The sequence below is a fragment of the Petaurus breviceps genome, unplaced genomic scaffold (genome assembly GCF_028583685.1).
Source record: "Petaurus breviceps papuanus isolate PSGF00001 unplaced genomic scaffold, PetGlider_PUasm1.0 688, whole genome shotgun sequence".
Classification (NCBI taxonomy): Eukaryota; Metazoa; Chordata; class Mammalia; order Diprotodontia; family Petauridae; genus Petaurus; species Petaurus breviceps.
In genome coordinates this window covers 1,161,573-1,174,433 of record NW_027186457.1, presented here as the reverse complement: position 1 = coordinate 1,174,433, position 12,861 = coordinate 1,161,573, and the positions used below count along the sequence as shown (strand labels likewise).

The following is a 12,861-nucleotide window of genomic DNA, read 5'->3' as shown; positions in this document are numbered from 1 at the left end:
AACCAATTGCAACCTTTTTGAGTTTTGTCATTATTGATGGTGGAAAATTCAAGCAATAATCCCCAATGCAAGCAATTCTCAAATGGACAGAGTAATTTTGATCATAGAAATAAAGAATGGAATTTATAACAAAAGACATAGCTAGACCAGATACTAGTTCTCTCACCTCTGAGGCCAGAGTTCTTTCCATCCTGAGCTGGGAAAGTCAAGTAGATGGTTGGCAACAGATGGACAGTCAGACTAACAGACAAAGACCAAAAGTGGAAGTTGAAACAGTTACTTAGTATCATAACATCATAGGATTTAGAGTTGGGAGGGACCTTAAGAGATCCAGTCCAAACCTTCATTTTGTAAGTGAGGAAGCTGAGTCCCAGAGAAGTAAAGTCACCCAAGTAGTAAGCAGTCCAAATGATTTTCAGATCCAAGTCCTCTAGCATGCAGCCTCTCTTCATGTGTTTGTTTCAGTACAGGAGTCATCTGAATCTAGGTGGTAATGCTAGGTCCTTTAGGGTGGCTATGGAATCCTCTGAGTGCTTAGAATCACCAGGAGGCTATGTTCCTGTGATCCTGATTAAATGCTTTAAGAATTCACAGATGGGAAGTGTCAATGAAGGCTAAAGTAGTCAAGATGGAGGTTTAGACTAGACAAAATTCAGAAAGGCTGCAATTAATCTTATAGTCTACTCAAACTTTTATGGTCCCACCTTTGGACTTTTCTCTTTGACTAGGCAAATGGGTACCATTTGAAAAGGGGCAAGGGAAAGAAAAGCTGACTTTTTTGTCATTTTGGGGGCATCCTCGGGGCAGCTGGGTGGTACAATGATCAGAGAGCTGGGCCTAAAATCAGGAAGACCTGAGTTCAAAACCCAACTCAGACATTTACTATTTACGTAACCCCTGCCTGCTGTCTGCCTCAGTTTCCTCAACTGTAAAATGAGGATAGTAATAACTCCTATCTCCCAGGATTGTTATGAGGATCAAATGAGATAATATATTTAAAGTGTTTGGCATAGTGCCCAGCTCATAGTAGAGTTGATGGTCTAAATCATGAAACAGAATCATAATCTGGTTTTAAATAAGCATGGGGTCAAGGGCTCCATGTTATTCAAAGCAGTAGACTCAGGGTGAATCAAAATCTAAGCAGCCCTAAGTAATAACTGAGGAAACCAAGCAACATCAAGAATGCAAATGGAAGAGTAAAGGTAATCATTGTGAGAGTAGTAGCAAAGGGCAGCCAGTAGGAGGAATTGCTCCAGTAGTTTAGAGAGAGTGTGCAACCTTTTGAGCAAAGGCATCCCATCTGCTGTGCCTAGTCAACTTCTCTAGCTTAAAGGGGTTTCACTTATATCCGGTTATGTATTTTTACCATGTCCATCAGAAAGTAGAGGTGCTTTCTTAGGGCAGAATGGAAAATCCTACAGAAGAGCCCAGATGCCCAGAGGCATATAAATCCTTTACAGCAGCCCTTACATTAGATGGTCCAGCCTGTACTTAGGAGCCTCAATTGGGAAATTCATTGTTGATGCCTTAGATGTTGACAAGAGCCTAGACCAGAGAGACTCTAAGACCAGTGGGCAGTTGGAGACAGAGGGTATTCCATTCTACTCTTACCTTTCAGTTGAGAGAGAATAAAATGAGAAGAACCAGTACAATTTATACAATTACACCGTTGTAAAAACAAGTAACTTTGAAAGACTTAAGATCTCTGATCCATTCAATGACCTATCAGATTACAGAGGACAAATGATAAAGCAGGGGTAGGGAACCTGGGGACCTCAAGGACCCTGCTTTATCATTTGTCCCCTATAATCCTGATTGCCACAGTTTCCCCACCCCTGTAACAAAGCACACTGGAGTCAGGGTGAAGAATAAGATAAACATTATCAGACATAGTCGATGTAAGACTTTGTTTTGCTTGACTGCACATTTTTGTTGCAAGGATTTTATTTTTCACTTTTTCTTTCTCAATGTGGTGGGGTGGGCAAATGGGCAAGGAGAAAAGTCAAGATTCTCTCCATGCCAGTGGCAGCTAAGGGACCAGCCAATCCCTCCATGCAGTTAAACTCCACTAAGTAACTCCAGGTGAGTCAGAACCCAAAACAGACCCTGGCTCCCTGGGCACCAGGGAAAATTGTGAGACTGGAATGGAGCAGTTTGAATCCTCATAGCCAAAAATCATAGTGTTTCCCAATTTAGTACAGAAAGTCATCCTGATTAGAATTAGTCCTGATAACTAGGAGCCAAGGTATAACTAACTTGTTTGTTTTTGTTGGAAACAGAAAGGTGCAGAGGCTCCCTCCCCTCCTTCCCCCATTCTCTAGTTCAGCTAAGTTTATACTGGACTGGGGAATACAAGGGAATGCCCTGGCTGCCACCAGCTGCTACTATCTGGCTGGCCAGCAGCTAGGAGAAGAGCTCAGCCTGCCATTTTGAGAAGTATAAGAGTACAGCTCCTGTTCCTAAGTGAGGAATGGAATCACCATTTGTATGCAGTCCTGGTTCTCTGAATTTTCACAAAAATAGGGGTACAGTAGAAGTGGGGGATAATTGGGGGAAGGGGAACTCTTTTAAGAGCCACTTAACATTAATTCAAGGGAAGGTTAAGAAGTGATCACTCCTCTTCTATTTAGATAAGACTATAATCATAATGGCATTTAGAGGCTGATTGTGGGATTTAAACACCTAGACTTAGCAAAGCTCTAGGGGAATCACATTGTATGGAAAAGTTATTATAGATCAATGCTTCCTAAGCTTTGGGGTCATATGACCCCTTTAGTTATTGTTCATTCATTTTTAGTTCTATGCAGATCTTCATGACCTCATTTGGTGTTTTCTTGTTAAAGATACTGGAGCGGTTTGCCATTTCCTTCTCTAAATCATTTTACAGATGAGAAAACTGAGGCAAACAGTTAAGTGACTTGCCCAGGGTCACACAGCTAGTAAGTGTCTGGGATCGAATTTGAGTCCCTTTACACTCTTGAAAATTACTCAGGAACCCTCAAAGAATTTGTGTTTATGTGAGCTGTGTCTATCAATATTTACCATATTAGAAATTAAAACTGACACATCTTAAAATATGCATTTATTAATGTATTTAAAATAACAATAATAAAGGTAGCTAGATGACTCAGTGGATAGAGTGCTAGGTCTGGACTCAGGAAGACCTGAGGTCAAATCTGATCTCAGACAATTAACTGTGTGACCCTGGGCAAGTCACTTAAACTCTATTTCCATTAATCCAATAGAGAAGGAAATGGCAAATGACTCCAGTATCTCTGCCAAGAAAACCCCATGGACAGTATGGTCTACAGGGTCACAAAGAATCAGACACAGCTGAATGACTAAACAACAAAAATCAATAATAAACCCATTATATGTTAACATAAGTACTTTTTATTTTAAAACTATATTTTCAAAAACAAAAATAATTCCACAAGAAAAGTATCATTGTTTTACACATTTCTGCAAATGTCTTTAATGGCTACCTTAATAGAAGAGTTGGATTCTCATATCTGCTTCAGCATCCAGTTTGTTGAGATGTTGTTTTGGTTGAAGTATATGAAGAAAACTTATCCTCACATAGACATGTAGTTGGAAAGGGGAGGATTCTTTTAACAGAAAAGAAACAATTTAGTATTATTATGAAAATAGTTTTGACCTCACAGACCTTCTGAAAGGGTCTAGGAGAGCCTCAGAGGTAAGCAGATCATACTTTGAGAAGTGTTATACATCATCTAAAATCCCTATACCTGAAATGCCTTCCTTCCTACCAAATTCCTACCCATCCTTTCAAAAACCAGTTCACATGCCACCTCCAACATTCAATTTTCCCTGCTCCTCCCCTCACTGTGACAAATCTTCCAAAGGTACATAGTGCTTTGTTTTGCAATTTGATATTGCACCTATTGCATATAATTGTGTATTATGGTTATTTATGCTCTTTCCCCCTCTAGATTGTAAGCTACTTGAGGGCAGGACTATGTCTTTATCTAAACTTTTTTTCCTCCTGAAGCACCAAACACAGGACTTTGCATAATGGGGGGTGTTTAATAAATGTTTGGCGAATAAGTGAAGGAATCCATCTTCACCCCTCTCCTTTGTTTTACTGATGAGGAATCTGAGACCCAGAGTCGTAAAATGACTTGAATAAGGTCATTCAGCATTTAAAATTAAAACCCAAATCTCAAACTTGAGGTCAATGCTGTTCCCACTACTCTACAATAACAGTTGGTCCTTATATAGTTCTTTAACATATATATCTCATTCGAATCACATAATAACCCTTTGAAGGAAGTTCTAAAAGTACTGATGTTCTGGGCCACCTAGGTGGTGCAGTGAATTGAGCACTGACCCTGGAGTTAGGAGGACCTGAGTTCAAATCTGGCCTCAGACACTTAACACTTACTAGCTGTGTGACCTTGGGCAAGTCACTTAACCACAATTGCCCTGCCTTCCCCCCTCCAAAAAAAAAAGCAAATAAAAGTATTGATGTCCAATAATTCAGTCATGTAATTCTTCATAACCCCATGGACCATAGCATAACACACCAGGCCCTTCTATCCTCCATTATCTCTCAAAGACTTTCCAAGATCACGTTTGTTGTTTACATGACACTATCCATCTTGTCCTCTGCAATCCCCTTCTCCTTTGTCTTCAAATGTTCCCAACATCGGGATTTTTCCAGTGAGTCCTTTCTTCTCATTATGTAGCCAAAGTATCTCAGCTTCATTTCCAGTATTTGCCCTTCCAGTGAGTAGCCTGAATTGATTTCTTTAAGTATTGACTGATTTGACCTTGTTGTCCAAGGGGCTCTCAAAAACCTCCAGCACCATAATTCAAAAGCCTTTATTCTGTGACACTCAGTTTTCCTTATAGTCCAACTCTGATAGCTGTATATTACTACTAGAAAAACCTTAGCTTTGACTATATGAACTTTTCTCAGCAAAGTGATGTCTCTGGTTTTTTTTTTAATAAGCTGTCCAGATTTGCCATAGCTTTCCTTTAATGGAGTAAGTCCTTTAATTTTTTGAATGAAGTCATCATCTGCAGTGAACTTTGAGCCCAAGAATATAAAATCTGACTCTACTTCCTTTTCTTTTCCCTCTATTTCCCAGGAAGTGATGTGACCAATTGCCATGATCTTAGGATTTTTTGTTTTGCTTTGTTTTTGTTAAGCTTCAAGCCAATCTTTACACTCTCTTCTTTCACCCTCAAGAGGCTTCTTAATTGTTCTTCACTTTGCAGATACCAGAGTGGTATCATCTGCATATTTAAGATTATTAATATTTCTCCTAGCAACCTTAATTCTGGTTTTTGATTTGTCCAGCCTAGCATTTCACATGATCTACTCTTCATATAAGTTAAATAAATAAGGTGACAATATGCAGCCTTCTGGTACTACTTTTCCAATCTTAAACAAATCAGTTATTCCATATTCAGGTGTAACTGTTCCTCCTTGGCCTGCATACAGATTCCTCTGGAGACAAGTGAGATGATCTGACACTCCCATTTATTTGAGGACTTGCCAAATTTTGCTGTGATCCACACAAAGACCTTAGTATAATCAGTGAAACAAACAGAAAAGTTTTGTTTTTGTTTTTTGGTTGATTTTGTTTGTTTGTTTTGTTTTTCTGGAACTCTTCCTTTCTCCATAATCCAGCAAATGTCATCAATTTGGTCTCTAGTTCTTCTGCCTCTCTAAAAACCAGCCTGCTCTTCTGATAATTCTCTAGTCATATAATACCGAGGCCTGGCTTGCAGAATCCTAAGCATAACCTTGATGATGTGTGAAATGAATGTAATTGCTCAGTAATCTGAACATTCTTTGGCATCACTCTTCTTTAGAACTGGGGTGTAAAGTGGTCTTTTCCAATCCAACGGCCATTGTTGAGCTTTCCAAATTTACTGACATATTGCATGCGGCACATTAACAGCATCATCTCTTGGGATTTAAATAGCTCAGCTGGAATTCCATCACCTCCTCTCGCTTTATTATTAGCATTGTTTCCTAAGGCCCATTTGACTTCATTCCCCAGGATGTCTGGCTCCAGATCAGTAACCAAACCACCATGGTTATCAGTGATGTTAAGATCTTTCTTATATAATTCTTCTGTATAGTCTCGCCACCTCTTCTCAATCTTTTTTACTTCTTTTAAGTCCCTACCATTTTTGTCTTTTATCATGACAATTTTTGCATGCAATATTCCCTTGACATCTCTTATGTTCTTGACTCTTCTTCTTGTCTTTCCCATTCTGTTGTTTTCTTCTTTTCCTTTGCATTACTCATTTAAAGAAGCCTTCTTGTATCTCCTTGCTAGTCTCTGGAATTCTGCATTCAGTTAGGTATATCTTTCCTTTTCTCTTTTACCTTTCACTTCTTTTTTTAACTATTTGTAATATTACAAGTATTACTGTCCCCATTTTACATATGAGGAAACCAAAACTTTGAGAAATGACATGACTTATCTGGGGTGGCATTACTACTACTAAGTATAAGAAGCAGGATTCAAACTCAGATTTCCTCATTCCAAGTCAAGCAATCTCGTCATCACACTATGTCACCTCATCAGCGACAAAATAAGTCATTTGTTTTGATCTCCCCATTTCCCTCTCCCTACATCAAAATTGCTGAAACACAGTTTTCTATAGGACACACCTACCAAAGTCACTATCCTAACAAAGGGTGGAAAAGTCCTGAATCCAATCCTGTCATTTGCCGGTTAAGGAATCTGTGTCTCATCAGGGGAAGGGACAAAGCAAACCTCCACCACCTAACTCCAATGTAGACATTGAGTATCATTTCTGGGTTTTCAGCGGGGAGGAGCGGTCAGTTGGTATCAGAGTAAGCAAAGGGATCTTCACTAACTTTAAGGAAGCCTACATCTAAATTAGTTGTTCTCTCCTGATAGAAAAGTCATGTATGATGAAGTTTCTGGACAAAAATAAGTGAGAAAAAAAGGAAGAACACACTCTGAGTCATCGCTTAACTCTAGGTACAAAACCTGGCCATGACTTGTTAAATGTTTGCTTTCATTAATTTACCAGCAGATTTTAAACACCAGGCTAGAATTTCCAGACTTTGCCGATCATTTAAAAGCTTAAGGGATTATCAAACCAGTCATTTAAAATGACATTTTCACTGCGCAAATATTATTCTATTAAGTAGGCCGCATGGCAGAGGCCCTGATCAGGCTTGGCAGGGTTACAGGTTCTGCAGACACGGCAAACCCCACTGTTTCCTCATAAAGCTGTCAAGTCTCCGCTTAATGAAACATATATAAACTCAATGATGTTAGCCATGTCGCAGAGAGCTAATTCATTTTGGCTTTTTCCTGTTGAGTTGCCCTATTAAGGCTTTTATCAATTTATCCTTTTAGGAACACCCCAGCAGGTCTGTCATTGGCACGAGGATGCGAAATCCAAGAAAGTGTTTAATTTCCAAACAGGCCAAACATTTTATATAAATAAAAAAATAGAACTGGTTTGAATGTTGTTATGTTAACTTGCACACAGGCAGACTATTGGGGTTTTATTAGGAAAGAGATATGCTAAAGTTAACAAACAACCTCGTTCTCTCTTTCCCTGACTTCTTTTGACTTAATATAACCACCATTCACTGCCAAATGAAATTCTTGGAGATTTTATTTTCTTTTTGGCAGAGGAGATTCTTTAATTAAGAAAAGAAAATCCATTACTCATAGTCAAAGACCTAGCAGAAGTATTTCAAACTCTGGCTCTGACTTTCTTACAAGAAGATTCTATATGGTTTCCCCCATTCTATCATTTTCCCAGAGCTATGGCCTTTCCTTCTGAGGTCTGGATTGGATGAAGATTAAGACTGTTCAGTTGTGCTTTCTCCTTTCTGGTCAAATGAGTCAAAAAAAATCTATCTAGAAGGAATCTGTGGAAACCTTCAAAGGTTGAAAAACTTGCTCAATTTCAGGGTATTTTTGGTTTGTTTTAGAATGAATGATCATCTCTCATTCCTCGTGACTAATAATCATCAGGATAAATAGATCACATAAAAAATTAGTAGAGCAAATTATAAATCTCTGCTTTAGACAGCATAACTCACTCGCTGAATGCCCTGTGGGTGCATAGAAAGGTCCTTGCTTCTCTTCTTCTTTCCTCTTCCTTTACTTCTTCTTAATCTTCCTCCTCCTCTTTCTGCTCCTTCTTGTTATTCTGAGCCACCTATCATGAATATTCCTGCTCATTTATACATGGTATACCTTTAAAAGAAAAATCAAGTTGTGCTAAATCTATAATTCTAGAAAGAGATCAGCTCAAGCCAAAGGGAAAGTCTTGAAATAAAGGAAGAAAATGAAAGGAAACATAAAGCAAGATAATCAGAAAAATATATTTGTCTCTAACCCTTTATCGGAATTATTTTTATAAATCATTCCCCCGCTACCACCCTGTTAACTACAGCAAATGCCACATGGTGTGTACAGCTGTGTATGACTGACACATAGACATTTGTAGACAATACTTCTCAGCTATTGAGGAGAGAAAAAACCGTATTACGAGAAGAAGTTGAGTGGCTGGAGACTGTCAACACTAATAGTCTTCTCCCACAACAAATTCAGCACTCAAGCCAAAAACCACTCCTGGTTTCCTTTTTAACTCTGCCCTCCTTTATCCACTAAGGCTGGAGAGATATTATTTTGATTAGAATTAGACAGCCACCTGCCGCAGATTCTGTAGTTGTTAGTGTTCAACTTAAGTCTTTTCCCAGCATTCTCATTGAAAAGGACAGTGGACTTTTGAAGTTGCCCAATACAATCTCTACTGATTTTCTCAAGTTAACCTCCATACTGGTCAATTGTTCCTCCTCGGGAAGGCAGTAATCTTCTTTCCAGGGTCATAGTCAGGAATTAAGGGGTCTGGGATAAATTAGAAATAAAATCTTTGCCAAAAAACACTCTTCTTGATCTCTTCCCACATTTCCTAAAGATGCTTTAATGCTCAAACAATGCTCAGGTGTTTGTCAGGAGTCATTTTTATACATTCCTCCAACATTTGCACTGTTGGGCTAATTGCAGTATGGAATGATGGGAAGAATGCTGCATCTGGTGTCAGAGGAGCTGATTTTGGATCCTAACTCACCCACTTACTGCCTATATGTCCTTGGGAATGTTCCATAGCCCATCTGGGTTTATCTCCTCATAAGTAAATTGAAAAGATTGGGCAAGATAATCTTCCAACTCAATGCTACAATTCTGCAATCTTCTTCATCACACTAATAAATTGATTGCCTTGGTAATATCTCATTTATCTCTGTTTGAAGCAACTTTTCCAAACTCTCTTTCACTGAAATTATTTTTATTCATTTGCTTTAATTACTTTTAATATGTCCTTTCTATCTAAGAGTCCCAATGTTTCCTCTTCCTTAGAATAGTCTAAATACTATTAATCTTACCAGTCATAATTCCAACAACCGCTATATTGACTATGACATTCACTGGCATCATATTGGTTTCTACATCTTTTAAAACATTCTTGCTGAGGGGCAGCTAGGTGGCACAGTGAGTAAGAGCACTGGCCCCAGAGTCGGGATGACCCAGGATCAGTTCCGGCCTCAGATACTTAACACCCACACAAAAAAGAACTGGCCATGTAACCTTGGGCAAGTTACTTAACCCCAATTGCTTTAAAAAAAAAAGATTCTTGCTGTGTTCTTTTCCAACTTAATGACCAGAGTTGAAAACTTTGTTCCATTCTCTTTTATTCATTCAATAAATATTTATTGGTTACCTACTATATGTAGGTGATGTCTGAGGCATTATGAAAATTTTTATGAAAGATACCAGGATGACTGGAACACAGATTTGCCTGCAGGGAGCTTTCCTTCTAATAAGGGAATACATAAGCAGAAGAGATTAAGTCAAGCCCAATATAGTCACCATGATGTCCAACAGAAAACTCAATTATATTTCTAAAGGAAGGAGGATGAGGGAAGGGAACCATGGAACAGCAGAACCAGGTCAAAGACTATCACTGCATTATTCAAATTAATTCTGCAATTACTTGTACTGCTGAAAATGAAAATCAGTTGGAAAAGTAGTCAAATTAACTGGAGCCATCAGGGAGCAAGGGAGTGAGGACTTTAACCTTTTAAATTTTGTGTCATTTATTTTTTCTACCTCCATAGGCTTCCTACATAAGATCTTTGTGTCTTCACTTATGAAATAGGATCTTGGGAGAATAGGGATACTGGATGTCATTTATTTCAACCATCTCACTTCACAGATGGTGAAACTGAGTGCCAGAGAGGTTAAGTAACTTGTCCAAGGGTATACTTCCACTATTTAGCATTCACTTTCCTCTTTCCTATTTACCTTTTCTTTCCATTGGATCATCAGGTCACACATAGATTTAGACCTCCAAGGGATCTTGAAAGTCATCTAGTTCAATCTTATTATTTTGTAGATAAAGACATTGAAGCCTGAAGAATTAAACCCTACTAGAAACTTATTAGAAGAGCCTCTGAGTAATTATAGCCTTAAACCAATTTTTTAAAATCCTGAAAGTTCAAGTATATTCTGCCCAGACTGGGTCAGAAACAAACCCTAACCCTCACCTTAAGCAAATTATTATTCCTTGCTCAAGGGCAAATACTGACCAACATCTCAAGCATGCCACTTGTGGGTACCCACATTGTACTACCTGACTAAGCAGCTATTAGACCCTGGAAGCTCTCAGCATTCATTTATTTTGTTGTATGATATCTACTCTGGCAAAAAAAGGAGTGGGGGGTTTATCATAGCCTCTGAAAGGGAGGGATAATCAATTGCTTATGCTAGAATCATCAGAAATTGCTCTTTCAGTCTTTCTGAGAATCATCTGCTGGGCCCTAGGCCCTCCACAGACATTTTTACAAAGGATAAGAACACAGAGTTACATTTATTCAGAAAGAAAAATAAGATAAAATATTGCTGCCTTATTAGATACTGGAGGGTGTGATGGAGTATGACAGTGTTACAGTATATGATAACAAAAGGACAGTGATGTTGATGCTTTTACATTTCCATTGTTTCCCTCCCCACTACCTTTTTTGACCCATTATCTACACACACACACACACACACACACACGCACACACACACACACACACCACATTCAATTTAAAACCAGAAATGGTAAGAGAAATAGGAGAAAGGAAAATCAGACAAAAGGTAGAGAAAGATTCAGTGAATGATTATAGAAATGAGTTAGATGTATGCCAATCTACAGGACGGGCCCGCATCTTATTTCACCTACACTGTTCTGAAAACATTACAGAGTCACCAGCTATCATCCTGGAGAATCTGAGAAGATTTGATGAGAAACCCAAAGCCTGGAAAAGGGCCAACATGGCGTCTGCAATTTTTAAAAGAGAAAGCCTTGGAAATAGTAGACACATTAGTTAACTGTTGCATCTAGGAAAATACTGGGGAAATCATCACAAAATCAATTCACAGATGCCTAGAAGAAGATAGAATCCTGGGGAATAACCAATGTGGACCCAGGAGAACAAGGCAAGCAAAGCTAATCTAATTTCCACTAGACAGGGTGATGGACCTGGTCTGCTGAAGGAAAGCGATAGCCACAATCTATCTTTGCTTGAGTTAGGTTTCAATGTTGCCCTGTGCATTATAGTCACCAAGGGCCTGGGAAAGTAATTTAGGCAACACAGCTGCTAGGTGGCTGTGTCACTGGTTGGACTGGTTGGTCCAGTAAGCATTTATGAAGCATCCACTATGTGCTAGGCCAGGGGTGGGGAACTTGTGGCCTCAAGGCCTCATGTGGCCCTCTAGGTCCTTAAGTGTAGCCTTTTGACTGAGTCCAAGTTTTAAAAAACAAATTCTTTTATTAAGGATTTACAGAACAAATATGATAATATAATACATTATATGACATAATATATTTAGTATAATAATAATAATAATAATAATGAATTTGTTCTGTGAAGTTTAGGTTCATTCAAAGGGCAGCATTTGAGGACCTAGAAGGCCACAAGTGGCCTTGAGGTCACAGGTTCCCCACCCCTGTACTAGGCACTGGAGTTACCAGGACAAAAATGAAACACTCCCTGCCTTCAAGAAGTTTACATTCTACTAGTGGGGAATGATGTATACACAGAAAAGAAATACACAATGTATACACAAAAATAAATACAAAATATACACAAATACAAAGTAACAACTATAGAGGGGATCTGAATGGGTGTTGTTAAAGAAATGACACCTGAGCCTATCCTTGAAGGAAGATAAAGATTCTAAGAGTGAGATGTGAGGAGAATAAATTCCAGGCTCAGGGAAAAGCATGGAGATGGGACATAGATTGTTATATAGTCCATCAACAAACCCTTATCAAGTGCCTACTATGTGTCACACATTGTGTTGTCTTTCTTTAGGAGGGAGGGCAGGGCAATTGGGGTTAAGTGACTTGCCCAAGGTCACACGGTTAGTGTTAAGTATGCGAGGCTGAATTTGAACTCAGGTCCTCCTGACTCCAGGGCTGGTACTCTATTCACTGCACCACCTAGCTGCCCACTATGTGCTAAGTCTTAAAGATACAAAAAGAGGCAAAAGACAGTCCCTGCCCTCCAGGTGCTCACAGCCTAATGCAGAGAACAGCATAAGTGGGCCCGTTTCTTTGGAACTTAAGAGTGTATGAAGAAGAACAATGTACAAGTCTGGAAAGTTAAGCTAAACTCAGATCATAAGAGGCTTCTGTTGCCAAACAGAAGAGCGAATATTTTATCCCAGAATCACGAGGGGGAAACTTTTTGAGTAGGGCAGTGACATGATCAGACCTCTGTTTCAGGAATATCTATTTGACAGCAGTGGGAAGGATGGATTGAAGAAGGGAGAGATC

General features: G+C 39.0%; 1 pseudogene; it reads right to left on the bottom strand.

Annotated features, from left to right (window-relative positions):
- Window positions 1-5,649: 5,649 nt before the first annotated feature.
- On the bottom strand, window positions 5,650-6,251 carry LOC138174233 (uncharacterized; annotated as a pseudogene).
- Window positions 6,252-12,861: the final 6,610 nt, after the last annotated feature.